This window comes from Equus przewalskii, chromosome 2 (genome assembly GCF_037783145.1).
Source record: "Equus przewalskii isolate Varuska chromosome 2, EquPr2, whole genome shotgun sequence".
NCBI classification, from domain to species: domain Eukaryota; kingdom Metazoa; phylum Chordata; class Mammalia; order Perissodactyla; family Equidae; genus Equus; species Equus przewalskii.
Window position 1 is genome coordinate 65,685,856 of NC_091832.1, and position 27,282 is coordinate 65,713,137.

Here is a 27,282-nt window from a genome sequence, read left to right on the forward strand (position 1 = left end):
CAAATATCCTGTTCCATGTGGTAGGATTCAAAAATAAACAAGTGGGCCTCATCTTTAAAGTCTCTGAAATGCAGTTAGAAAAAAGAAGACAGATTCACGTAAAATTAAATAGCGATGAAATAATGGTTCAAGTCAAAAGAGAACATGTGTCACAAAGCAGAACACGATTCATTGCTAAATGGACCATCAGGCAATAATTGGTGCAAGCGTTTAGAGGAAAGAGAGAACTAAAAACATTTACAAGCTTTGGTAAACAAACTCCATGTATTAGGAATTTCTAAATAAGTCCCCAAAAATGAAGGCAAAGCAAAGGTAGAGAATCAGAGAAAAGCATGACCTTGTTTCTACAGCAAAAGGGCCTTGTGAAGAAAGGCCAAAAACACTTAGTTGTGGAGAAGGAAAAAGATGAAGGGTCTATGGCAAAAATGTCAGAGCTCTGTGAGAATGATTTGATGTGATTTGTTTTCCTTTGTAAAGTTGTTATTTCAGATGTTGCTTAAGGCCCTGGGAGCTCAGTCTTTAAAATGAGTGAAAGACATTATTTGAAGTGAAAATGTGATATATGCTTTGGGTTTTATTTTATAATTTAATATAAAATCAGCTTAAAGAGCTATGGTTTTCAACCAAGAATCTTGAAGGATTTTTTTTAAGACTGATAAATAGGAGTTGCACTGGCAAAACCCAGATAGTAACTTCCAATTTAGTTCTAATGTTGATATGTGTGACAATTAAGGCGTTATTTCCTTCCATGTTCCGATATGTGGGTAAAGGAGATGCTGATGAAACCTACTGTTTTCTCTTTTAAATCTGCATTGCAGGTAGTAGTCACGTGCCCTGTGACTAGGAGCAAGTGAACTAGAATATATAAGAAGCTAGAAACAGATTGACAAATTTAGGCTCTGATTCCTTCCTATGCCAGAATCACGCTGCTTCCTTTGAATAGTTATTCAAGTGGTTTGTTATGCAAAAAATGTTACAGTAGTAGTCAAAACTATGAGAGCAGAAAAAGTATGCCCCTACACAGTTACATATGACTAAAGAAGAAGGGCTAATATTTTATAGACCTTTGTACGCAATCATTTCACATGCATTCAATTCTCAAAACAAACTCTGGGGTAAATATTATAATTAGCCCCAAGTTATAGATGAGAAATTAGCTCATAGAAGTTAAATGATGTATCTAGTAAATTGCAGAACCATACTTAAACTCATATATTGTGATTCTAACTTTAAGAGCTTGCAAGAAACCACTGAAAGTAATTTATCCTACTAAAAATATAAACACCCCTCTTCATTTCCATTGACTGCTGTGGGAAACTTGATTGACCCTTCTATACCAATATGGTTTCATCATTCAGGGCACAAAGTATCCCAAAATGTGACTGCATTCTGATGCACATCAAGAGTCAAAAGGGATGAAATTAGAGACGAGCCGCTAGTGGTTAAAATACTGACTTTGGAGTCAGATGGGCTGCTGACCTTGGCCTCCACCTTTTACTAGCACTGTGACCTTCAGAAGTTGTTTAAATTCTCTGGGCCTCAAATTCCTCATTCATAAAATAAGGTTAACAGGACCTAGGTCATAGAGTAGTTGTGATTATTAAAGAAGATATTGGGTACCAAGTGCCTGGAATATAATATGTACCCAATAAATGGTAAGTCTGCTGCCATCATTTATTGAAAAATATTATATTAAGTCTGTATTAGATTATGGGAATATGGAAGTAGAGAATGTGGTTCCCACCCTCATAAATGTCATATTTTAGTACCAGTTGCCTCCACAATTTTTATCATAAGTCATTATTAAAAAGTTTCTGAGTACATCCCTAATACATAAATGTATATATTAATTTACAGATTACATGCACATACTACTGTACTAAAACTTAGGTGCTTTATAAGATGTCCCCAATGAATAACTGCAAAAGAATAAACAGTTAAGATCCCTCTGGACTATCTTGTCTACCTCTTGGAATGTACACAATTCACTTTGAAAACCATTATTTTAGACCAAGTCAGCAAAGTTTCCAGCAAAGGACCAGACAGTAAATATCTAAGGTTTTGCAGACCACACACAGTTTCTGTTGCATTTTTTCCTTGGGAAGAATTTGGAAGTACAAGGTGATGAGATGGAAGGAGCTTGCTTCATAAGGACTGAAAGGAAGTCCGTGTGCCTGGAACTCGTGAGTGAGAAAAAGAGCGAGGTATGAGATGTGGTTTGGGAGTCAGGAAGGAGCCAGCTTTGGAGAATTTTGAAGATGATTTCCATAAAGTAAAGCATTTAAAGCAGAAATAGAGTTAGAGAAGTTAAAATCAGCAGATTATGTGTCTTGGGAATGTAGACAAAGTGAAATAATAACCAGGAGGTGGTTGATCAAGGACTGGCTCCCGGGGCAAAAATAAAAGTTAAAGAGAAGTAGATTGCTTTGATTATGTCCTCCAGCTATTGAAGACATTTATTAAACTTGTAAGTTCTTTATTGCTAGTCAACCTTGAAATAAAGTCATCACTGAGGCGTATGCTGTTCTGACTTTCATTAACCAAACCAATCAAGTTTAGAACAAAACCCTGACAATCTCACAAATTCATTTTTTTTTTTAAGTTTATTCTTTTCAAGTCAAAATTGCATTAAAATGCCTTCCTTAGAAGACTACATAAGAAGTAGATAACACTGCTGCCTCCAGGGAGGGAAAGTGGCCGGCTGCAGCACAGAGGTGGGAGGGAGACAATACACCGTGTGTCTTACTTTTGTTGCTGTTAGTGCCATCCCGTCCATTCCAACTCCTGGTGACCCTGTGTACAGCACAGTAGAACCCTGCCTGGACTTTTTGCGCTATGCTCTCGTCTTCTGGCGCTAAATCAGACAATGCTCTGCAGCTCCTTATAGGGTTTTCACAGCCAATTTTTTCAGAAGTGGGTGGCCAGGCCCTTCTTCCTAGTCTGTCTTTGTCTAGAAGCTCCGCTGAAACCTGTCCACCATGGGTGACCCTGCTGGTATTTGAAATACTAGTAGCCCAGCTTTCAGCATCACGGTAACATGCAGCCACCACAGTATGACAACAGATGAGTGGTTTGGCTCCCTGACCTGGAAATGAACCCTGGCCACGGCAGTGAGAACGCTGAATCTCAACCACCGGACCACCAGGGCTGGCTATCTTACTGTACCTCCAGAATTTTGAACCGTTTGGCTCTAGTACCTATTCAAAAATCAAATAAATAAAATTAAATTCAAATTGAAAATTTTAAACTGTGTTAATTGTGTGTCCCTCCAGAAAAATGAAACAGTTCTCTAAAAGTTCATTTGACTGAGAAAGCAGGCAATTTTGCCTTTCCAATATTTTCAGAGCATAGTCGAGTGTATAACTTTGCAAAGTGTGTGTATATATGTAACAACAATATGATACCTAGAAAACATATAAATTAATGAAAAACTTTAGTCTAAAGAGAATGGAAGCAGTATAAGTAGTGTTTTTAAAGTCAACTCATACTTTGGAAACAATTTGGCAGTTCTTCAAAAAGTAGAGTTACCATATGACCCAGCAATTCTACTCCTACGTATATACCCAAGAGAAATGAAAACACACGTCCATTTAAAAACTCGTACACGAACGTTTATAGTAGCTTTATTCGTAATAGCCAAAAAGTGGAAACAACCCAATTGTCTCTCAACTGATGAACAGAGAAATAAAATGTGGTATATTCAGGCAATGGGCTATTATAAGGCAATAAAATGAAATGAAGCACTGAGAAATGCTACAACATGAATGAACCTTGAAAATATAATTTTAAGAGAAAAAAGATAGTAACAGATCATATATCGTAGGGTTCCATTTATATGAAACTTCCAGAATAGGCAAATTCATAGAAATAAAGTGAATTAGTGGTGGCCTACAGCTAAGTCAGGGAAGGTAAGATAGGGAGTGACTGCTAGTGGGTGTTGAGTTTCTTTTAGCAGAGATAAAAATGTTCTGAAATTAAATTGTGGTAATGGCTGCACAACCCTCTGAATATACTGAAAATCACTGGATTTTACAATCTGGGTGGGTAAATTGTATGGTATATGAATTCTATCTCAATAAAGCTGTTTTTCAAAAAAGTCAACTTGTAAAGGGCTAGTCGAACACCATATTGTAATTCAAGGTATAAGCTAACTACCAGTTAAAACTAAGAATGTCAGGAGACGAACACTTGGATTTATAAAACGGAAACCGACAGGACATTTTTTGTTAAAAAAAACTTAGTTTGGATTTCTTACTTATTACACGGAAAAGTATGACCTCCACGGAGTTAGTTGTTCTGGAACACATGAAGTTGCCTGCAGCCATCCTCTTCCTTAACTGCCCTTGATTGTATAAGGTAGTGGGCTAAAGAGGTGAAAACATTACAAAACTATAAATAGTTGTGAAATCAATGAGAATGGCCCTTAGGCAGCACTTTGATACACACAGATACTCAACCTGTGTGTGCCAGGACCGCAATTCCCTTCTGCCTATGAGAGAAGGACACAGGTCATGAAACTGCAGAAAATCTGCACATAGGTAGTTGGCTTGAGGGTAGTGGAGATCTGGCAGCCCTGTGTATTTATAGCTGATTCCTGTAAATTGCCCTCCATTCCTGACAGATTGTTCTACTGACTAACATAAGCAATAGATTCCTTTGTGCTACAAAATATTCCTGGTATTTTACTTTACAAAGTCTTGTTTTCCCAATTCTGTAAACTCCTAAAATTAGTATTAGAGAGATTCCTATGGTAACTGATGATAGCACATACTGACCATGGTGACTCTTACTCTTGCCATAGAAAATAATTCCAAATACGTTATCATACATGGTCAAATTCAAATTCCCTATAAGAAAATTCAGAGGCTATCAAGGAGTCTACTCTTCTTTCCAAAGATAAATTTTAGCAACTTGGTCTTAATTTCATAATTTTAGAAGAGCAGGTGTTTTCAATAATAATTTGTTCAAAGTGTTTTGCAAGATTTTCAGCGGCAGAATTGCAAGCTGAAACTAACGTATTTATTCAGTTCATATTAAAAGGCAGAGAAGTGTGAAATGGGGAGGAACTTGTTACAAATGTTAGGTAGAAATCCTACCTTTACTAACATCATAAGCCATTGAAAGACCAATGATGGCTCACAGTAGCTCTCATAAAAAATATAATTTATATCTTTAGTCCAGGCCTCTTTCTCGCACTCCAGACCCATATGTCCAACTGCCCATGTGACATCTGCATGTCATGTCTAAGAGACAGCTTGGCCTTCGCATGTCCAAAGCACAATAGTTCCTCCTGACATCTTCCCCATCTCAATTAAGGACAGCTCAATTCTCCCCATTGCTTAAGACTGAAACCGTGGTGGCATCTTCACACTACTCCTCCCCTCACAAGCCACATCCAGTCTGTAGCAAATCCTTTCAGCTCTACTTTCAAAAAATATACAGAATTTGACCACAACATTTTCACCATTTCTACTGCCACCTTCCTAATCCAAGCCACCATCAAATCTCACCTGCATGTCTACAGTAGCCTACTACCAAGCTCATTCTTTACTAAGGGGGCTCCCGCTAGCCCATACAGTGCCTTTGTGCAAATTAGAAAGAAGTCCTTCTCTAAGACACCTTTTTCTAACTGCAAGAACAATGTAGAAGTAAATATATAAACCCATGGTGTGTACAGTGTCACAACACCCTTGTGCAGTGCACAATCTGCACAACTGTACAAGATTCTTTGCTTCTTAGACTATTATATTTCTACTAATTTATCTTGTTTGTTGTCTGTTCCCCCAATAGAATTGAATCTTTGTGAGGGCAGGGATTTTTGTGTCTTGTGCACTGTTGTACTCCCAGCACCTACACAGTGCCTGGTACATAATAAATAATCAACAGATGTTGAGCAAAAATGTCCAGAGAACGAAAGGATCACATCCCCAAAACCCCCTGGGAATGAGCTGCCAGAAGGATAACTTACATATTCTTCTGAAATCACTTGATTAGATGCAAATCTCCAAGCACTACTTATGTGGAAAGACTATTTGAAAATAGAATTTCTTTGAGTTGTTAGTTCCATTCTAACGAACATTGCCATGAAGAAATCCTTTACACTTTTTAGTAATTTGCAAGCCCCAACTGTAGGAAGCAAAATATAATGAAAAGAAAACTGACTTGGGAGCTAGAGGACAGGGCCTCTTTGTTAGTCAGAGTTCTCCAGAGAAACAGAACCAAGAGGATGTGTGTATAGAGACAGATTTATTTTAAGAAATTGGCTCAGCGATTATGGGAGTTGACAACTCAGAAATTTGCAGAGCAGGCCAGCAGACTGGAGTCCCAGGGAGGAGCTGGTATGGCAGCTCCAGTCTACAGACAGTCTGAAGGCAGGATTTCCTCTTCCTCAACAGAGCTTAGTCTTAGTCTTTTCTCTTAAGGCCTTCAACCGATCAGATGAGGCCCACCCGTGTTTTGGAGGATAATCTGTTTTACTCAAAGTCTACTGACTTAATTGTTAATATCATTTTTTTAAAATACTTTCACAGTGACGTCTAGACTGTTATTTGACTAAATATCTGGGTACTGTGACCTAGCCAAGTTGACATATAAAATTTACCACACAACTTCCAAGTCTGGTATGAGGAAAAGCACAGAGGCCTGAAAAAACATGCTGTGTTGAGTGCAAATCCAATTGTTCCATGTGGAAAAGATCAGGGAAAGAGGAAGATAGACAGATGTGATCTTTGACACCTCTTCTCTGATTTTGACACACATCATCATACTTAATTATGACCCGTAACAAAACTTTACTGAAAGTTTAGAGGTTAAAGAATGGGGGGAAAGCACATTAAATAGATTCATTTACAACCACTAAGAGAAAGGATTGATCTTAGAGCCCAGAGGCCCAATCTAATCGTTAAGTCCTCACTCAGTTCTCCGGCTAATTCTACCTCCACCAAAGGGATACCCCCCAAATCCCCACATCTCAGTCTAGGTCCAACTCTGTGAACACCCCCAAACCTAAACATTTTCTCTAGCAATTCAAGTGCCTACCTGTGGGTTATCTTCCCCAGAATGGCTGACAGTAGGAACAGTCAACCCCTCCAAATAAAACCCTACCTCTTACTCTCAAAAGTGTGAAATAAGAGTGACCACATAAGACCAAAAAAAGTGTCCACAGGATATTTCTTAATATCTGAGTGACTCATTTTTAAGTAGCATCAATGTGGGACGCCAACGCCTCAGTCCTGGATGCACTGCTCTTTTCCAGTCCTTCCTCCAAAGCAGCTTAAAGAGATTAAAGCACCGTGTTTCTCCAGCCGTGATCAAGCTGCAGATCTCACTTCTCACGTCCAAATGCTTAGAAGAAAGATCCATCCGATATCCAGGTTGGTGGGTGGGAAAGGCGTCTCGAATTCTCCAGGGGCCTAGCCCTGCTAATGGAGGCTCCAGAACGCAGTGCTTGGGAATGTGGGCTTTGCAGTTGTACTACGTGGATTGAAATCCCAGTTCTACCAGCTACCTGTCTACGTGACGTTGGACATGTTATTGAACCTCTCCGTGTCTCCATTTCGTCAATAGTAAGGGATTGTAAGAGAGTATTAAATCAATTAATACAAAAAGCTTAGACAGATGGCAACCAGACTTTTGGTGGTGAACACGATGTAATCTATACAGAAGCTGAAATATAATGATGTACACCTGAAAGTTACATAATGGTATAAACCCATGTTACCCCAATTAGAAAAAAATCTTAGAAGAATATCTGGCACATAGCACTTAGCTCAATAAGTTTTAGTTGTAAGTATTACACTATTAAATAGAGCATTTTCCACTGGGGTATCTCATAAACTTCAGCCCATCCACAAGAATAATATTTAAGTCCTTATTACTTCTCTTATTTCTTCTGCATAACTAAAGGTGACTGTCGTGATGGTGTCTCTGAACAAAGGGGATTTCCCAAAGACAAATTCCAATCTCTATGCCTAGAAAGCAAAAACAAACAAATAGAAAACACAACAGCAAAAATTGCTGATAACCCTTCCAATGACATTTTCCAAATTCAAACAAATTTTTAAAGACCAGTCCTCACTGAACCCTTCATTAAAGAATTTGGACTCCAGTCTGATGGTGCTGAGGAGGCAGTGCAGAATTTTAAATGAAGTGGGACTTGATCAAGGTCGTGTTTTGTGAAGATCTCTCTGGCACCAGCGCGGAGGACAGATGGGAGGGCTGCTGAGGAAGAGGTCCAATTGCAAGCCTATTTCAATCATCCAGACGAGAAATAAGAAGAACAAAATCAAGGCAATGACTGTCAGGATTATGCCAAACACTCTTCAACGGCCATCACGTTCCAAAATACTACATTCAGTAATTGCCTGCTTTTTAGTTTATTCTAACAACATGTGATATGTATAGTGTTCAAAAGTGATGTTAGTTGTGTGGGCTTAAACACTTGGCTTCCAGCTTTCATACAAAAATATGAGCAAGCATCATCTATTCATTTATCTTGTACTTCATGCTTATGAATTGCTTTGACTTTCCACCGTGACGATCACACTAGAATAAAATTTAGACTTGAAAATTGAAAATTGTTATGTCATCACGGTTTCTGCCATCTGAAAACTCCCAGGACCTGAGCCTGGGGCTTTCCCTGAGAATCAGGCACACCTTCTCCAAGGGGCCAGTGGAGTGAGGGACCAGCAGAGCCAGATCCTCTGACAGAAAGAACCGTTGGTGCTGGGTCCGTGGAACCCCATTTTTGTCTTCTGAGGGCACCAGGAACTTATACCGCAGAACAGAATCCAATTGCCAAGTCTTTCTTTTGTCCTCCTTTCCCTAAAGCAAGTACAAAATTAAGGAATTATCTTTTCAGTAATATGCTGCTTTAGCATCATTTCTTGTTTGGGCTATTCAAATACCTTTCAATGAATAATTTCATTAGCTATAATCTTCTTCCTATAGAACAAATAAAGGAAGCATGGAGGGGCTGGCCCCGTGGCCGAGCGGTTAAGTTCGCGCGCTCCGCTGCAGGCGGCCCAGTGTTTCGTTAGTTCGAATCCTGGGCGCGGACATGGCACTGCTCATCAGACCACGCTGAGGCAGCGTCCCACATGCCACAACTAGAAGAACCCGCAACGAAGAATACACAACTATGTACCGGGGGGCTTTGGGGAGAAAAAGGAAAAAATAAAATCTTTAAAAAAAATTAAAAAAAAAGTAAAAAAAAAATAAAAAATAAAAAATAAAAAAAAAAAAAAGGAAGCATGGAGAAGAGCAGTGGTTTATCCAAAGTAACACAGTTAATCAGGGGCCAGGCTGACCTTACAATTACAGCTAGGACAGCGAGGAGGTGCCCAGTGAGTCCCTGAATTTCAGTCCAGGACTCCACCAGATATTGTTTTCGTAAACAAAAGATAAGCCAATCCTATATCTTGGGAGACAGGAAACAGAAGAAAAAAGAAAATAAATTTTAAAATTAAATAGTCCAAGAAGTGAGAAATTAGTAAAATAAGTAAAAGTTTTAATCATCAGTGCCTGAAAAAATTATACTTTTATGCTCAAACCCTTTTAGTAAATAATGTTCTCACTGATGTTTCATAAAGCATGAAACTCTATATATGCTATTTCTCTAGTTTCAAAAAATTTTGAAGATCAATTATTCATAAAGGAATGTTTTCTACAGCAAGCCTGCCCCTCTGTACTTGTTTTTCCCCGGACTATATCTCCAAGATTTTCTTTTTATCTTTTGTGTTAAAAAACTATTGTGACTAATGTCCCAAGATAGAAACTCTCAAATAAAGAAACACAAACCATGCAACACTGCATGATAGAAAACATTTTTCAGGAAACAAAATATTAATCTTATCTGGCACACCCCAGTATATCTGCGGCCATAAATTTTGCTTTCCTTATCCATTAGATTTTCTTCATGAGTCTCTTTTTTTACATAGACAAATAAACCAGGTCTCCACAACCACAATTTCAAATACTGTCTGTCTCTAAAGAGAAAAAAGAAAATGCACTAAGATTGGTCCGGTTCTTTTTATTCTTAGATTTCTTTCTATTATATCACCCAGCTGTCACCATCCTCCAACACAAACAAGAATCAAATAAAACAGAAATACATATATGTTCCAAGGGCACTTACCTGGGAAAGGTTTTGTTCTCAGAAGGATAAAGTGTGTCATAGATCCAGCATTCCCCAGGGGCCGACTACAGATGAACTTGCAAGAGACACACACAAGCACCCTCACTCACATGCTCTTCCCATAAACTGAAACAACAAGGAAGAAGGTGAAAATATCTCCCCTCCCCTGGGAAAAAGATGGTGTGTTATTTTTAAGGAAAAATGAAGCCTGTGATTTTTTTTGTCCCTCGAGCATCTCACTGAAACTGGCATTTCCATGGTACTTGTCCGTAGGAGTTTCACCACCACCCTGCACTGCTGGCTCAAGAAAAGTCACCCGACAGGATTTAGGCTAGAAAACGCTTCAGAGCTGTAGATGACAAAGCAGATTATTTAAAATCCTAAACCAAGCTAAAAATCATTGCCATCACTTATTGGGCATTTGCCATGTGCCAGGCACCATACGAGGGGCTTGTCTGTGCTATATCCTTACCACAATCTACTGAGATAGGTGTAATCGGCATGGGTCACAGATAGCAAAAGTCAGGTTAAAAAGTTAAGGAATTTTCCCAAGATGACACAACCCATAAATAGCTGGGCCTGGATTCAAAGTCATATTCACTTTAGTCCTTTGGTCCACAAATGTTTGATAAGAGCCTGCTATGAGCCAGGCACTGTTCTAGGACCCAAGAATATAGCAGGGAGCTCATATTCTAGTAGACGATAGACAAATATGTATGGATGGGTATAGAGAGATAGGTATAGATGTATAGGCAGGGAGTGAGGATTATCACAAAGAAAAACAAAGCCGACTTAGGGGACAGAGAGCGACAGAACAAGGGTGCGATTTTGGCTGAGGTGCCCAGGGAAGGCTTCTGTGGGAAGGTGACACCTGAGCAGAGCCTGAAGGAAGTGAGTGAAAAGCCATGCAGGTATCTGGGAAAGAGCCTTCCAAGCAGAGCAAAGGCCGTGAGGTAGTAGTGGTTGCAGCCTGTTGCAGTGACAATAGCACAGACACCGCAGGGCTGAAACAGTGAGCAACAGGGAGCAGGATGGAGGATAAGGCTGGAGGCGTAACCAATGGAAAGAACTCTAGATCCTCATGGAAAGAGATGAGAAGCATTGGGGGAGTTTTGAACAGGGGATGAGATGATCCATTTCATTCCAAAGCCACTATACTCTCTGCGTCACTTCCGTGCCCAGAGAAGACAATTCTCCCTCTGGCTTGCCCAGTACCTGCTTCTTAGAAACCCATCCTAGGACCAACACTGCCTTAGCTTGTTTCTCTGGCCACAGTCTTATAGCTACTTGGCCATTGACAGCTTGTTGTTTTCCTTCCGTCCACACTATGGAAACACGAGCCTTGTATCTCCTCTGCTAAGGACAGCTTTCTGAGTCCTCCATTGAAATCACCAGCCTGTGTTGACTAAAGAAGACTAGAACAGTCTGTCCAAGACACGGCCCCACTGCTTCCACTTCTCTGTAAATAAAACATGCCCACAGATGCTGTGCCTTGACTTTTTCATCCTGGAGCAAGATTAATTCAGATTCACAGTCCCCCCCCCCCCACACACACACCTTCCAGGACAAAGGACAATGCTCAGACCATTGTTTCTCTAGGGTATCTTCTGGACATAGATCCCTGATATTTCTTTCTTGTTTCTTTTCAGAAATAAAACACTGTCAGCAAGCCTTCCCAACTCTGATATCCCTGGGAGGAGTTGGGGTGGAGGGGTGACGGGTGGAGCCTCTGACCCTCCCTTCAGAGGAGGGGTGGTAGTGAACTACCCTCCCCATGCTGACACCAGTGCTGTCTTCTCAATGCCTCCCCAACAGGGGATCCCTGGGTACAGCAGCACACGTGTCCCCCAGCCCATTCCTGAGAGAACTCAGCCCCAGCGCATGGCAACCCAAATGGTCAAAGTCCAGACAGATGCCTGCGAAAGAGATTTTGGCTGGGACATTTTTACCCTTCAGCTGTTGGGCGTGGAAACAAATATGTATCCCACTCTCTCCCAGAACAGGTGAAGGCATTTCATAAGCAAATGGTCAGCTGGGGAGTTCCCCACCCTTCCACATCCTTACATCCCTTCCTCCCCCTCTTCTTCTTTCTAGCAGGAAACTCCTAGCCCTAATTGTTCTCTCTGACTCCCACCTTCTTCTGAGATTTATTGAGGACCCCACTACGTGCTCTGTGCTGTCTGCTGTGTGACTATAGAAGACATTTACTAAAGATAAAGTCCAAACTTGGAATTGCTTACCTTCTAAGTGGAAAAAAACCAGGAAAGAAACAAATATAGAATCTGTGCAATAGTGACACAAAGGAGCCCAAAGGTTGTGTTGGACGGCTTTGTGGAGGATAGAGACCAAAGCTGAACTTGTAAGGGTTGGTGGCATTTGTGTGCAGCACTGGCTCAAGGCCATTCCCAGTGAGGCAAGAGTCAGGCGTGAACAAGATGAGTGGGAAGGACCGTAAACAGACTTGTCTGATTCCCTCAGAGTTTCCGGCATCAACATTCGTGTGTGCGTATGTCCAATTTTTAATGCTTGGATGTTATTTTATTTTTACTCCCCTCTATCAAAAGTAGATGAATGGAAGAACACAATGCAGAATAATTCGTATCTTCTCAGAGAGGAACTGGAATGTTTTAATATAGGGAGAGATCCTAACCAGTACTATCACTCCCCGCAGAGAAACAACACAAAAACTCCTCGAAGTGAGAGACGAATGGAACCAGAAGTATATTTTAGCTGGTTTATACCCCCGTCTGGGCCTGTGTTTGTGGAAGTCACTCTGCACACAGAGCAACAAGAGGAAATTCTCAAGACACTAATATTTCTTCCTCTCTCTTCTCTTTCCCTACAAATCCTTCCCACTAGAGGATATGCTTGCTCTCTGAGCCTGCTCTTGCTTTCCGCTTTTGCATACCACCTATTCCCATAGCATTTCAATGAATACGCAGAAACTCTAAATCATAAGATTAAAATGAGCACCACTGCAAGAACCTGAATGTGCCATGGAGATTCACAGCCGGGATACGTGGGCTGAGCTGAAAGCGAGGACTGGGGTTCTTTTGTGATCTTGTTTAACACCTACGTCTTCTCACCCTCACAATGGACTATTGCACTTCTCTGGGCTCCATGACTCACAGTCCTTGCATATAGATAGATGGAATTTGCTCATTTATACGGGATTTTTTTTAGTGGGGGGGGGGGTGGATCTGGAAACCCCAGACGATAAGGAAGCTCTAAAGCTGCACAGTTTTCTGAAGGAGAGAGCAGTTGCCCCTCAAGTATTCTATTCTAATATTTGGCTGACGGCAGCACCGCGTCGATTTGAGCCACTTTGTTTTGCTATAAATGACGGCTGGATCAGCCGTGGCTTATGCCTCCTTCACTGTAATCAGTTCTAGGCTGAGAGAGGAGGAATTATGCTTGACAGGTAATTAAGAAAACTGACAGGAAATAGCATTTGGCCTCTTTGAAGGTGAACTCTAGTTTGTAAAAGATCATCTAAATCTAATTTACCAAAACTCCAGATGGCAAAGCTATGAGCAGCCTTGCCTCTGCATTGGGTTTATATTAAATTAATCTTTCTTTACCTTTTTCTGTACTTTAAATTTTAGCTTTAGGGTGGAAGGGAAGGACTCAAGCTTTGCACAGCCTGAATTTGGGATACAGCAATTCTGGGTCACTGAATATCAGACGTAGAAACAGTAGTTAGGAATGCAGACCATCCGGGCTGGACCTGAGAACTGGATTGACCAATGTCAGAAGAATGAGTGTTCACTCATGATGCTGAAGAATGAAGGATGAAAGGCACATGTCCTAAGAGTTCAGCAGTAAAGAATACACTCTGTCTTAGGAACTTACCCCCATCCCAAGTAAGGGAAGGAAACAAACTACTGATCCCATCTGCAAACCCTTATGGGGAGTTGTTCCGTGCTTTTACTACTGCTGGGTGGAAGAAAATACCTCACTCTCCTATGTGTGGAAAGAGATACGTCTCAAAAGTCTGGTCTCTAATTTCCCCTTTGTTATGACCTGCTTTCCATCCATAGAAATGGCTGTTTGCCCCATGCAATGTCCAAGAGAGACTCATGATTTGAGGTTCTTGGGAGCTAAGGACAGAGAGTAGCTCTGCACTGCTTTTCTTTGCTCAGGTTTGCAAAGACAGGAGAGAAGAATTATCATCATTGTTCCTAAGACCTTTGAGTGTTATTTCCTACCAAATAAGGGAGGAAAAAAAAACCCTAACATCTCTTACTTTTTCTCTGTCCATTCCAGAAATTTTATGCTAAACCCAATAAATCAACATTGTGCTCCTAACCTAAGAGAAATTATCTGTTGGAACCAAGAGGACGGATATACATTACAAAGGGTATGCTTTGCAAAAACCAAATTTTCTTTCTTGTGACTGCTTTGTGGGAGAGGCAGATGGCAGCAGGATTTGGGAGGTGGCCTTCCAAGTTTTCATTTCTACATTACTCTTTGGGAGCAGTAAGTAGGGTAACAGTTCTCCATTATAAGGTTCTGACAGTGGAAGCCATCCATTTGTCATCTTTTCTGTTGTTCTCTTAAGAAGAGAAAGGAGTATGGGGTGCTAAGGCCAAGCCCATTGCACGCACAACCAGGCTTAGATGCTTCCAGGAACCACCCCCTCCCGATCCCTCACATACTCACAGAAAAGCAAATAGGTCTGCAGAAAAAAAAGAAGCAAACCAAAAGCATTTCCGCTCCATCTTTACCTCACAGAGGGTCTATGCCACATTCTCTGCACTTCTTCTGGTCATGCTCAGACTGTCCTTAAATGTAGTACATAGGATTTCCTTACCCTAGAATGTTATACCAAATCACCTGTGATTGAACTGCTAAAGCTTCCTTTCTTTGAGTAGCCATCTCCTCGTTTTAGAGTTCTCCACTAAAACTCAGATTCCCCTAGGAAAGGAGATATCCTAAATGATTATCAACTATGACCTTAAATATCAGTTAATACCTCAGCTGGGAAAGATGGTCGGCTGAAAGTAAGAGACTATGACAAAGTAGGTGTTAGAAAGTGAAGACGGTGACTTGGAGGAGAGTGAAGGCGCCTAGAAGAAGGCAACAGGCCTCAACACAGGCCATGAGAGACTTGATCCGCCCATTCAATGAAGAATAGTAACTCAGAGCTGGATGACTGTAAAATGGTGATAATATTAATAGCACTTGTCCTACAAAATCCTTGTGAAGAAGAAAGGGGATAATGGATATTTTAAGCACTTTGAACTGTAGAATGCTATATCTGTGTTGGTTTAATTATGTTTAATTCTAAGACTGGCCTTTGCTCTGCCACTTAAAATTATCTTACCTGTCTCTAGTTGCCAGCTTTTAAGTCTTTGGAGGAAAGATGCCATGTAAACCCAAGTACTTACGGTTTATATAGTCAAATATTTAATTATAGTACACAATCCTTTGGACTAAATTTTAATCTGTTATTAACTCGAGATATGTGATGATAAAACATTTAACTATTTCTCATCTAAATGTTTTTTTTCTAATTAAATGGCTGCAAAAATGGCAGATTGTTATATTCAAGATATTTTCACCAACCGTTAATGAGATGTCTGGACAATCCCCCTCTGGTGGATGGCCAACTTTCATCTTGCATAACCTTTCCTCTACACTATGTCAGTTGATCATTGGCTTCTGACCATAGGCAATAGCACTCACCCTGGTTTCTAGAACCAGAGGCTGGCCTGGGCAAACCCCATGCTTCCACTAGACTCTGGTCCTTCTTGTGTGCTTTTTATTTTTCCACAGCAGTTAATGACTCCAAACATCGTGAACATTTCTACTTCCCTGACATTTCTCACACCATCTCTCCTTTATAAAACTCTCTTTCTTGTTCCTGATTGCTTTTATAATTAAAAGAACATGAGCTTTATATTTCAGACAAAACTAGGTTTGAATTCCAACACATTCACGAGTTATATCTATGACTTCAGGCAAATTACTTGACTCGTCTGAGCCTTTGTGTCCTCACCTGTAAAAAGGGGTTACTATGAGACGAGAGAGAGACCAATGCAAAGCAGTGGGTAACATGCCTGGCCAACAGAAGACACTATGCACTTTAATTCCTTGCATTTCCTCTGCTGTAACCAAGAAAACTCCTTCATTGCTCCAGTCTTCAAAGATCTCCTTTCCAAATTCCTCTGTCATGGACCATCTGCTTCCCCAGTTCCATTCTAAGCACTTTGAGGGAAAAGAAATATGTCTTGCAGCTCTTCAGGATTCCATTTGGTGCCTCCCTGTCGTAAATGATCCAAACTGGCTTTTGTTCTTCTTAACAATAAGTCATATCACAGCCTTTCCGTCAACAGTTTTCTAAAGGTTGTCTCTTTCTCCAGATAAGTTCCCCAGAAATACCACAAATAGTGAATGCTGGACCAAGAAGAGTCATAGCAGGAAAAAGAATTCAACTCAGATCTAAAAAAATGAAGAATCTTCAACAAAAGACTACTTTTAGAGGTGCGAGCAGTTAAGGGAACCAACAAGGCATGTTGAGGCACCTTCAGACTGGTAACAGCGGGAAGCCACCATGACCCCTGGGCTGAGAGGGCGAGGCGAGCTGGCGGAGAGCAGGAGGTGTGGTCACAGAGGGTTGCAGCCACTGCTAAAGATATGATCTCCTGTTGGTATTTCCCATTGGCTGAATCTGTTCCGAAGCCAAAAGCAGGGGGACCCAGATGATGTGGTCCTCAGGAATCAACCTCTAGTATATGGAAGAGAGCAAAGAAGGGAAGAGAATAAACGACAGATGGGGACAAATGAAGAATAACCAGTACAGCCACTGTCAATTTGTGAGTCCAAGAGTCTCAGAAGCCATCATTTTGCCTCGCATCACAGAAGACAAGGTAGAATTTCAAAAAGCTACTCAAAGTTAACATCCAGAATTGGAACAAACCAACGTCGTGTGCCTCCTGACATGCCACATGAAGGAGGACACCATATCATGTCTGTGATATTCCTACCAAAAATCATAACCCACATCTGACCACAAACCCAAATTGGAAGGCATTTTCAAAATGCTCTTCGAAATTTTTGAGGTCATGAAAGATGAAGAATGGCAGAGGAACTGTTCCAAATTAAAGGAGACTAAAGAGACATGGAACTAAATGCAATATGCCATCCTGGATTGGGTCCTGGCTCACAAAACTTTTATTTTCTTTTATTCTAAAGGACGTTAGTCAGACAATTGACAAAATTTGAGTAAGCTCCATAGATCAGGTAACTATAGCATCATTGTTAATTTTCCTCGTTTTGATAATTGTACTGATTACGCAAGAGACTGTCCTTTTCTTGTTTGAAGGAAATGAAACACTAAAGCATTTCATGGTATAGGGTGTGATGTCTTCAACTTACTCTCAAATCGTTCCCCAAAAAGCGAGGTGGGGGGGAGGGGAAGGCGGGGGGGAGGGCGGGGCTGGGACAGAGCGAGAGAGTGATCAAGCAAGAAAATAGGAGAAAATGTAAACAATTTGGTGATTTTGGTAAAAGGTATCCAGGACTTCTTGTTCTTTTCTGCCAACTTTTCCGTGAGTGTAAAGGTATATTTTAAAAGAGAGAGAGAGAGCTAGCCAATGATTGAGGATGATGCTGACAGGAACGACTCATCTGCATTGAGGGAATGGCTGCTTCCCCATGGTTTCACCAGAGCCTCATTAAATGCATACTATTCAGACTGTTTCTGAGGTCCAATGACTTGTCTCATTATAGAACTCCTATTGGGAATTTCTATTTCTTTCATTAGGATTTGTTCTGTTTTTATTTTTAATGGTCTGCTCTCAATGTTTCAACATTGAAAGCTGCCTCTAATTCTTTTGGGAAGTATAAATTATTTCTTTAAAGTAGGAAGAAACTAAGTAAAGCAAAAAGCCGTGCCATGACTTTGTTGGAGGGCTTGGCATGAAATCACAGAATTTTCTGCCACTTATGTAAGGAAGTGAGTGAGTGATGAGCATAATATTTATGCCAGCCTTGAAATTGGATTTTTTCCTCCTCCAAAATAGAACTGCTAATATAACATTGGCTTTCTGGAAGAATAGTAGCAATTTGCTTATGTCCCCACTGCCTCATCCTGTCCCCAGAGCAATTGTTTGAAAAGACTATGATTACATGTACAGTACACACATGCATCTTTCTGGATGTCTTAGAGAAAACCAATAACTGTAATAATTTTTAGTGTGGCAAAGGTGCAACTCAACCTATTACAGCTTCAAGGAAAGTTAGAATAAGATTCCAGCTTTTTAAAAGGTCTGATATTAATTGGGTGTTTGGTTTGTTGCGGTGGTGATTGTGTTTTATTTGGGGAGTTTTGGGGTGGGGAAATGTCTGTGTTTTTCAGTATGCTATTTTAGCCCAACTAATGTTACCACAAGACTCAGAAAAATGAAGAAATTCTGTGATGTCACAACATAAGATGGAAAAAAAGGAAACCGTGATACCAAGTGTCAGCATGATTGCTTTTAAGATTTAGACTACCAGGTAAGTACCATTAGCTTAAGTGTCATTTTTTATGACACCAGAATTTCAATGCATCATTAATTCAACCAGCATGAATTAATTACCTGCTGTAAGCCAGGCACCACGGCGAAACAGTCAAATAAGACTTGATTCTGCCCCAATGTTGCTTTTATAGTCCATGATTTCCTTTTGCCAACAAAATTGATGGCTAACATAAATACAATATTATACTTTGGCAGATGTAAGCTTCTTTAAATATAGTACTTATTCTAAGAAGTAGACAAGGAAAAAATGCTTCAGGATACTCACTGGGCAGATGGCTGGGGTGAGGGTAAGGGTGGGAAGTGGGGCACATTCAGAGGCCCCAGAGCTGAAATCTCTGAATCAACAATGTTCGTCCCATATGTAGTTCATTCATATGGTGACTGATTTTGCAAAGAAATAGCATTTGTTAAGCTACAGTTGAGTGTTCAAAACACATTTTTGACTAATACATCTGGCTCAGTATTGCAACTGAACAGCAGAAGAACAAGAAAAATTCAACTTATGTTCTAGGTGTTAACATAACTGACTCTCATTACTTTTGAATTTACTGAAAATAATATATTGTAAGACTCTAGCTGTAGTTTCACAAGAAGAACCCCAGGCATGCTTGTGACAACAGCAACATCTGGAATAAGTTCATGGGTTCCTAAGGCAAGCACTTTAAAGGACAGCAAGACAGCACTGATTTGGATGGATCCATAAATTCTGGCCTGATTTTTTTAAAATAACTTTTTTTTTTTTTTTAAAGATTTTATTTTTTCCTTTTTCTCCCCAAAGCCCCCCGGTACATAGTTGTGTATTCTTCGTTGTGGGTTCTTCTAGTTGTGGCATGTGGGACGCTGCCTCAGCGTGGTTTGATGAGCAGTGCCATGTCCGCGCCCAGGATTCGAACCAACGAAACACTGGGCCGCCTGCAGCGGAGCACACGAACTTAACCACTCGGCCACGGGGCCAGCCCCTAAAATAACTTTATAATGTCCCTTTGTACCTGAGTTTGAAGGCCCATAGCAATATAATACAATTAAGTATTAATTAATTATTATCAAAACATTAATTTGATTAATAAAATTGTTAATAAATTCAATATTATTGCTCTGTTAAAATAATGTCATAGGAAATATTTTATAATGTGGGAAAATGCTTATGACAGAATGTTACATGGTAGCAAGTCTCCAAGATCGTCCTTACATTTCCCACCTCCTGGTATTCACACCCTTCTCTAGTCGTCTCCCACACTGTTCCGTGGTTAGCCTGCAGGACCTGTGGAATAGAGCAGAAATGATACATCACTCTCAAGATTAGGCTATAAAAGACTGCAGCTTCTGTCTTGCTTCTCTCTCTCTCTCTACCTCCCTCTCTCTCTCCCTCTCAGCCATCACTCAGACCGGCCAGCATCCATGTCATATGAGCAGCTCTAGAGAGAGGCCTACCTGGGACAATGGTTAGCACAGACACAGAAAGAGGAACTGCAATGCCAGACCATATAATTTGGCTAAGAGTTTGAATCAAGTACTAAACTGAGGTTACCAACCCAGGTGATTCTGGCCAGCAAAGGTATGTGCTACCATACCAGTTAGTGCCTGAAAAAGCCTTTTTAATTTTGACAGAATTCCATTCTGTAAGTTCACAGAAATTATAGAAAAGTTGCAGGAATAGTACAAAAATTTCTGTATACCATCATTCTTACTTACCCACATTATCTAATTATGAACATTTTGCCACTTTGCTTTATCATTATCATTAGCTAGAAGATAGATGATAGATAGATAGATATAGATAGAAATGTGTGCCTCCTCTTTATAGCACTTATCACTGTTGTAATTTAACATTTATTTGTATAATTTTTTTTTTTGAGGAAGATTAGCCCTGAGCTAACATATGCCGCCAATCCTCCTCTTTCTGCTGAGGAAGACTGGCCCTGAGCTAACATCTGTGCCCATCTTCCTCTACTTTCTATGTGGGACACCTGCCACAGCATGGCTTGAGAAGTGCTGCATAGGTCTGCATCCAGGATCTGAACCGGCAAACCCAGAGCCACAGAGGTGGAACACGCGAACACAACCATTGGGCCACCGGGCTAGTCCCTGTTTGTATAATTTTTTATTAATTTTTGTCTTTCTAAATAGTAGAATGTAATTTCTATGACTTTTTGTTTGCCATCTTATCCTGGTAGTTAAAACTGGCTTACAGCAAATGGTCGATATATGGTTCATGAATGAAGAAATGAAGAAATGAAAGAAGTGGGAGATGAAGAGACAGTACACACCTCAAATCTTAAATTTGTAATAAAAGCTTTATGTGTTGTATTTGTGCCTGTCAGCTGGGTAAGGCAGTAAGATTCAAGATGGAATGAGGAGGTAAACTCCAAAAGCTGTTGGAAGGCCTTAAGAAACAGGCCAGAGAGTTGAGTGCCAGAGAGATGGGCCCAGAAATAGCATTCAAAGCAAAAGATGAAACCAAGTTTTCACTTGGAGTAGTTTACATAAATTCTGTGTATCAGTCAGAACGGGCCCGGTTACGCTGCGCTAACAAACTACCCCAATTCTCAGTGTCTTAAACAAAAAAGATTTATTTCTAATTCACAGCACATGATCAATACGTGATTCTTGGTACTCAGTTGGGAACTCCAAATCGTCTTCCCTCCAGGACCCAGGCTAATGGAGCAGCAACCATCAGGAACCCTGCTCGCAATCATGCCGGAAGAAAAGGGAGCTCTGGGAGGTCTCATCTTACTAACGAAATGCTCTGCTTGGCCATGACATTTGTCATTGTCATTTCTGCTTTCAACTCATTGTCCACAAGCAGTCACACAGGCCCACACAATCACAAGGACACAAGGAAATCTGACTCTACCAGAGCCCAGAAGACAGAGAACTGGTAATATTTGGTGAATAGCGCTAATGACTGCCAGGTTTCTTGCAGCTATTACATTTTTTGCTCAGCAATCTCTATAATAAATTGGTTTTATAGAGTGGACTAACAACAAATGATGAGAATTTTGCAGAAATTCAGCATAAAGTCATTGCTTATATTTATCCAAGCATGACAGTTTTCCACTCTGCCCACCCTTCTTCACCTCTCTTCCTTCTATTTCTTCAAAGACATCCCTAATCATTCCAGAAAGATTTAATAACAAAAGCATAAGTAATCATTTGTTTGAGTTCTTTTTAGTATTTATTTTTATTCATCCATGCATAGACTCAACAAATTTATAGCACATCTACTATGTACCAATAAAATAAAATTTTCTCATTGGAAAACATTAGTTATAACAGCTTATAATTTCAACTCTGGTGCTTTAAACAAGATAATGATATGGTAAAGCAAAAATACTGGAGTGGAGAGTCCAAGTTTCTAGTCTTAACCACAGGTTCCAGATAATAATAGCTGAAGAACATGGTCTTAATATTAATATTAGATTTCAGAGGATAACTTCCATTGACAAAGCCTGGTTATATTAGTCAAACCAAATCATATTAAGCTACATCTCTAACAAAAACAGGTCCGTTTACAAAATAATCTTGATACCTGTCAAATCATATTTACAAGATACAACAAAAGCAACATTCAATACTCTGTGGCTGTGACAAGACAGTAAACAGAAATAGGAACTGGATTGTATTTCAGATAATTTAAATAATGTGAAACAGAGGACAGGAGTTCTACCAAATACTCCAGAGATTTTGTGAACTTTATTAAATCAGCTGAATAATTCAGCTCTCCGCAATGCCAGAGTTCCTTTAAGTTCATTCTGTGTGCAAGTATTTGCTCTTTGCAAGTGCGTGTGTGTGTGTGTGTGTGTGTGTAGTTACTTTACTTCTCAAGAAAACCCCTGAGGTAGACCAGAAGACTGGAGGGCAGTTTTAGGAGGTTATAAAATTAAATAGAGGAAAGAAGATTGATTGCATGGAAAACCTCTTGGAAAATCCCAGAAAAAACGAAAGCAGCTTCTGCTATTTCATATTTTTCTCCTTCATTCATTCAGCTCCTCCCATGTGCTAGGCAATATTTCAAGAGCCAAAGATACACAGTGAATAAAACAGGAAATGTCTCTGCCCTCACAGAGCTTATACTATCGTGGGAAGGGGAAAGCAATCAGCACATACAAATAAATATGAGACTATCAGACCATGACCAACTGTATGAAGAAAATAAAAGGATAATAGATATGATCAAGAATGACTATGATTAGGAGATGTTTTACAGGTGGTGATCAGAGAAGGATCTGACAGGTTCAAATTGAGGCCTGTTGATGGGAAGGAGGCAGCCTTGCAATGTGCGGAGGAAAATCATTCTGAAAAGAAGGAAGAGCTGGAGTAAAGTCTTTAAGGCAGGGAGGAGCTTGGCATATTGAAGGAAATTCTAATGGTAGAAAACACATACCTAGTCATGTCCTGATGAAAAATGTTAATTCAAAGGATAGATAGAAAATCTTATAAGCTTCAGAATGAACAGGTTATCTCATAGCAAAGATATTGGGCTAAGGCTGAAATCCGCATTTGCTACGTAAATGCTGAGAGACTGGAGCAACACCGACGGCATTCTGAGGCGAAAGGATGGCTCCTCCGCGAGGACAGAAGAAAGTCAGTTTCAGCACCGGAGGACTCAGCCGCTCCTCTCTACACCCATTATTAACAAAACTACTCAAGAAAGTAGACTGGTGAAATAACAAAAGAATCAGAATAGAAACCTCAAGAAACAAAAAGATCTGTTATAAAAGAAAAAGCAGTGAACTGTGAACCCAGTAAAGCTTACTGTTAAATATTAGCTAATGTACTGGTAACATTGAAAGCGATTGTTAAAGAACTCTTAAATAGAACAGACCATGTTTAAACATTTTGATTTCAAACTGGAAGTAAAAATCCAGATGATTTCAACTAAACCTGAACATTGCAGAAACAGAAAAAGAAAGAATAAGTCAGGAATACTAAAACTCTCATCTTTATAGCGATGGGGAGGTTTCAGAAATAGTTTAAATTTTTATTTTGCTCGAGGAATGAAATTCCAAAATGATTATTAAAATGTAAGTGCATCCACTAGTAGGATAGATTTCGAATATATAATTTCCAGACATCTAGAGAGGGGAAATAAGAAGTAAAGAACGCATAATAAAAGGGGGAAGCTGTCATGTGTGGGGGCAGGGAGTATATGGGAAATCTCTGTACCTTCCCCTCAATTTCACTGTGAACCTAAAACTACTCTAAAAATATGTAGTCTTAATTTTTTTTAATGGAGGCAAAAAATACATTTTTTTAAAAAGAAAACCATATATGACTCCAACTATATGACATTGTGGAAAAGGCAGAGCTACAGAGACAATAAAAAGATCAGTGGCTATCAGGGGCTGGGGGTGGGAGGGAGGAAGGTGGAGCACAGAGGATTTTTAAAGCAGTGAAACTGTTCTGTAAAGTAATGTAATGGAGAACATATGACATCCTGCATTTGCCAAAACCCACGGAACTGTACAACACACAGGGAACCCTGCTGGAAAGGGGAAGCTGTGTGGAGTAAAGCAGTGGAGGAGAGAGGATATATGGGAGCTCTCTGTACTTTCTGCTCAATTTTTCTATATACCTAAAAGTGCTTTAAAAAGTAAATATAATAATAGAGTCAGGATTATAAACCACTAGAAAATATAGATATTAAAGTGTATTCTAAATCTAGAGAAATTAAAAATGTTTGGTATTGGCAATGGCAAGACAGATCAATAGAACAGACCAGAAAGTCAAGACATAGATCAAAATAAAAATGGGAATAAAAAGCAGTATTTCAAATCAGCTGAGGTAAAAAGATTTATTAAATCATGTTTTACAATTTATTATAGCCATCTCAGGAGAAAAATTGGATTTCTTCCTCATTCTTTGCTTCAAAATAAATTCCAAACAGACTATCAATTTAAACATCAAAAATTGAAATGATAGGGGCTGGTCCAGTGGCGCAGTGGTTAAGTTCACACACTCCACTTCGGCGGCCTGGGTTTCACCAGTTCAGATCCCTGGTGCGGACCTATACACCACTTGTCAAGCCATGCTGTGGCAGGCATCCCACATATAAAGTAGAGGAAAATGGACTTGGATATTAGCTCAGGGCCAGTCTTCCTCAGCAAGAAAAGAGGAGGATTGGTGGCAGATATTAGCTCAGGGCTAATCTTCCTCCAAAAAAAATTGAAATGATAAAAGAGGAAAACTATGGGAGTTTTTAAAATAATCTTAGAATGATGAAGGCCTTCCTAAGCAAAACATAAAACACGGAAGAGATAAAATAGATTGATAAAATTGATTTAAAATTGTAACTTTTTATTGGGAAAAATGCAATAAACAAATCAAAGTAAAATTAAAAACTGGGGGAAATATTTGTAACACTTATAATGGGAAGGAGTTAATTTCCTTAATATGTGGAAAGCTTTTTAAAAATCTATGAGTATGACCAACAAACTAACCAAAGATAATAGATTAAGGACATAATCGGTTCACAAGAAAATAAATGCTATTGCAAAGATGCTCAAAATCATCTGCAATTATAAACCAAAAAGAGCAGAATCTAAAATTAAATAGACCAATAAAATAAACAATCCTTAATAATTTTGACCACCTACAACACAAATACACATCATAAAAAGTTTTTTGGAAAGTTTTTTCCATTCTTTTTAAGATCCCAATACCAAAATCTGACAGATGGCTCCAAAAAAAAAGCCAATATCTCTTACGAGTATAAATATAACAATATTAACAAATAAAATCAGAGGTATATCTTTTTTAAAACACTAACATCAATTTGGATTTATTTCAGAAATGCAATAATGGTTTAATGTTAGGAAATCCACAAAGTTCATGCCAAAAGTCTTGGTAAATGGCATTTATAGGAAACCAGGAACAAATGTCATGATGAACAAGCAGACACCAAAGTAATTTTCTCCCAAAGCAGTAACAAAGTAAGAAGTTTCTCTATGATTCTCTGCCCAATAATTCCATTATCAAGAGTCTTTGTAAATTTGTTTCTGTTATTGGTTATTACTATTGGTTCTGGTTTACGGAGTCTTATCACTTGTGGGTCTCTTCCTGAGTGTATGCTGGCTATTTTACTTGTAAAACTATTTGTAGAAATAATTTCAGACCGAAATGATGTAATCTTTCTCCAAAGAGAATTTTTAAAGAATTGCTTTTGCCAAGCACCTGGGCATTAGCAATCTGGGTCCCCTCAACCTAAGTAAAGGCTTGGAATTTTGCTGGCCACCAAGATTGCCGGAATCTGGGTCGAAATCCATGCAAGGACTACATTCTTTCTGATTGTCCTTACTACAACAGTCCTGTTTTGAGGAGTCAGTGCCAAGCGAAGGGTGGTCTGCAAGGCACCCAGCGTTGGCAGGCCCTGGATTACAATTTACCCCCATGGGCCTCCTGAAAACAGCTCTCTGCTGTATCTTCCTGATCAGGAAAGAGTCCGGGGGCAAAAATGGACATAGCCTCCTGGCTCAAATTCTCGGTTCTTTTTCTCTAATTCCTTACTATCTTCTTAGCTGCTTGAAGCTTTTGAGAAGACGCTTTCACGTTTTACACAGATTTTTTAACTCATCTCCAAAAAGAAGTTTGCTCTGAATAACTTAGTCTGAAATCCAAGAAACAGGTCTCTTTTTTTTGTATTATTCTATGATCAGAGCTTTTTATTGAACTAAAGTAATCAAATATATCTAATAGTACTGTCTCTTGGGTCATTCTGTTAGGAACAGTAGTCACTAGTCAGTGTTTTTTCTAGTTTTATTGAGATATAATTGACATGCAGCACTGTATAAGTTTAAGGTGAAGAGTATAATGACTTGACTTACATATGTTGTGAAATAATTACCACAATAAGTTTTGTTAACATGCCTCATCTCATATAGATATAAAAAAAAATTTTTTCCTGTGATGGCAACTCTTAGGATCTACTCTTTTAGCAACTTTAAAATATACCATACAGCAGTGTTAACTATAGTCAACATGTCGTACGTTGCGTGTTGTACACTGGAAGTTTGTACCTTTTGACCATCTTCATCCAATTCCCCCTCCCCTCACCCCCTACCTCTGATAACCACAAATCTGATCTTTTTCTATGAGTGTGGGTTTTTTCCATTTGTTAGTTTGTTTTTTAGATCCCACGTATAAGTGAGGTCATACAGTGTTTGTCTTCGTCTGACTTATTTCACTTAGCATAATGCCCTCAAGCCCATAGGAGCAGAAGTATTATCATTCTATCCTTCAAGATTTTTCTGAAAGTTCTTTTTTTTTTTTTTTGGTTTTTTTGGTGGTGGTTGTTTTTGAGGAAGATCAGCCCTGAGCTAACATATGCTGCCAATTCTCCTCTTTTTGCTGAGGAAGACTGGCCCTGAGCTAACATCTGAGCCCATCTCCTCTACTTTATATGTGGGATGCCTACCACAGCATGGCTTGCCAAGCGGTGCCATGTCCGCACCTGGGATCCGAACCAACGAACCTGGGGCCGCCGAAGCAGAACGTGCGCACTTAACCGCTGTGTCACCAGGCTGGCCCTTGAAAGTTCTTACCAACAAAATAAGAAAAGATTGTAAAAAACAAAAATATTGGAAATGGAAATATTATTCTTGTTTGAAGACGCGAAAGAACAAT

General features: G+C 39.6%; 1 long non-coding RNA gene across 1 annotated transcript; it reads right to left on the minus strand.

Moving 5' to 3' along the window:
• Positions 1-3,607: 3,607 nt before the first annotated feature.
• LOC139081670 (uncharacterized) lies at positions 3,608-23,398 on the minus strand. The gene is made up of 5 exons (XR_011536863.1): positions 23,045-23,398; positions 19,850-19,921; positions 16,137-16,865; positions 10,136-10,261; positions 3,608-8,823 (listed from the first exon to the last, which is right to left on the minus strand). It is a non-coding gene; the product is annotated as an uncharacterized lncRNA (long non-coding RNA).
• Positions 23,399-27,282: the final 3,884 nt, after the last annotated feature.